The sequence below is a fragment of the Mustelus asterias genome, unplaced genomic scaffold (assembly GCF_964213995.1).
Source record: "Mustelus asterias unplaced genomic scaffold, sMusAst1.hap1.1 HAP1_SCAFFOLD_3072, whole genome shotgun sequence".
NCBI classification, from domain to species: Eukaryota; Metazoa; Chordata; class Chondrichthyes; order Carcharhiniformes; family Triakidae; genus Mustelus; species Mustelus asterias.
This window is the reverse complement of record NW_027593017.1, coordinates 5,001-7,500: the sequence shown is the minus strand read 5'-3', so window position 1 is coordinate 7,500 and position 2,500 is coordinate 5,001.

The following is a 2,500-nucleotide window of genomic DNA, read 5'->3' as shown; positions in this document are numbered from 1 at the left end:
CGCGCCGTCACGCCCCGCAACAGCCAGAGGCAGAGTTCTCTGGTGTCACCGTCTGGCGGTAGGCTCGAGAGTCGAGGCGAGGCCGCAGCGGACTGAGTCGGGTGCAAGCCGCGGAGGACAGGCCGACGCTACGGGCGCAAGCCGACCCCGCACGCCCCAACCTCGGCGGGCTGGGGAAGGGGGCGCGGCGGAACGCTCGCAAGCGCGGCTGCCCCCGCGGACAGGCACATTCTCTCGAACGCGGTGGACGCTCGCTCAAGTCAGCACGAGACCAGACCGGACCGACAGGCGGACAACGAATCTTTAAACCTCGCACCCACCCTCCGCACACGGGTGCCGGAGGAATGGTGAGCATGAACAGGTACCCCTCACCGGGCTTTGAAGAGAGTGACTAGAATGCGACCAAAGCTTCACCGCGGCGGGAGACAAAAAGGCCCCTGACTGCACCAGAACGTCTCCCTGCGGAGTCACACAGTGGCCGTTCACCGTGGTCCCGTCGACAAGCCGCCAGGACAAGCACCCAAGCCCGCAGCAGCTCTCTTCGTTTCAACTGCGGATGTAATGCTGCAAGGCGGTGGCAAGGTCACGTCGCAGCCCGCAAGCCGTCGCCAAGGCGAGAGGAAGACGGTCCCCACAGCGGGCACACACAGACGGACGTGGAGCACGGGGCGGCGGCCCACAGGTGCGCACACGCGCCGTGCCGAGGATCGGTGCGGACGCCGGTGACATCGCACCCGGCAGAGCGGCTAGGCAGAAGTCGCTGCGGAGGAGGAGCACCGTCGGCGGAACGGTCTGCTGGCGGGCGAGGGACCAAACGAGCAGCTAGAACGGGCGGAGTGGACCGGACTGCAGAAGCGGAGTGAGTGCGTGGCTGACGCCACCGTCTCCCTCCGAGCGTCTGCTCGCGCCGGCCAAACCGCCGAACCGCTGAACGAAAGGACCGCATCGTCCCACGCAGGCAGGCCGGCCGTGTTGCCGTGCGTGCCCCCACCTCTCGGACGGACTGCAAAGACACCCTACGAAGCCAACGGCGAAGCCCTTCCAACGGCGCAGGCGTAGCGTGTGCGGCACCCGCATGGACTTGCCGGCGTGCAACCGAGCGTGTGCGTGCTCGTCGGTGGCGGCGCCCGCGCGCCGGCCCAACCGAGTGGGACCGAGATCGACGTCGCCCGGCTTCGGCGGAACGTGCGTACGGGTGACCAGGCCCGTTCGACGGGTACGGCGAAATTGTCGGTGTGACCTCCCACCCGCGTGGGAGGCGCCAGCGTCAGTACGGGCCACGGCCCCGGGGCCAACCCCCGTGAGGCTCTCCTGCCTGGCCCAACCGGCGCAGCCTTCGAGTTCAAGGAGTGACGGGCCGCCCTCCCCGGAGAGGTGGCGGGCCCCCGGCCGACAAAGATCCTTCACAACGTGTTCACCAACAGAAACCTTGTTACGATTTTTATTCTGTGTTACGGGTTTCGGTTCGGGCCCCCGGAGAGGTTGTCCGATACCTGGCCCCGGGGCCGGCCCCCGTGAGGCTCTCCTGCCTGGCCCAACCGGCGCCCAGCCTTCGCGTTCAAGGAGTGACGGGCCGCCCTCCCCGGAGAGGTGGCGGGCCCCCGGCCGACAAAGATCCTTCACAACGTGTTCACCAACAGAAACCTTGTTACGACTTTTATACCGTGTCGGGTTTCGGCTCGGGCCCCCGGAGAGGTTGTCCGATCCTGGGACGCGCTAAACGCTCCCCCGCCGACGTGACGGTGGAGCCCCAGCCTGGCGCGTACCACGGCGTGAGCCCCGGAGGCACACGCACTCGAGCGACAATCAAGCGAAAAACCTTTCTCGGAGGAAACAGGGCGCTCGCAGGCGTTGAGTGCCGGCGTGGGTGACGGGCCGGAGCCCGACACGCGCCGTCACGCCCCGCAACAGCCAGAGGCAGAGTTCTCTGGTGTCACCGTCTGTCGGAAGGCTCGAGAGTCGAGGCGAGGCCGCAGCGGACTGAGTCGGGTGCAAGCCGCGGAGGACAGGCCGACGCTACGGGCGCAAGCCGACCCCGCACGCCCCAACCTCGGCGGGCTGGGGAAGGGGGCGCGGCGGAACGCTCGCAAGCGCGGCTGCCCCCGCGGACAGGCACATTCTCTCGAACGCGGAGGACACTCGCTCAAGTCAGCACGAGACCGGACCGACAGGCGGACCACGAATCTTTAAACCTCGCACCCACCCTCTGCACGCGGGTGCTCGAGGAATGGTGAGCATGAACAGGTACCCCGTACCGGGATTGAAGAGAGAGTGACTAGAATGCGACCAAAGCTTCACCGCGGCGGGAGACAAAAAGGCCCCTGACTGCACCAGAACGTCTCCCTGCGGAGTCACACAGTGGCCGTTCACCGTGGTCCCGTCGACAAGCCGCCAGGACAAGCACCCAAGCCCGCAGCAGCTCTCTTCGTTTCAACTGCGGATGTAATGCTGCAAGGCGGTGGCAAGGTCACGTCGCAGCCCGCAAGCCGTCGCCCAGGCG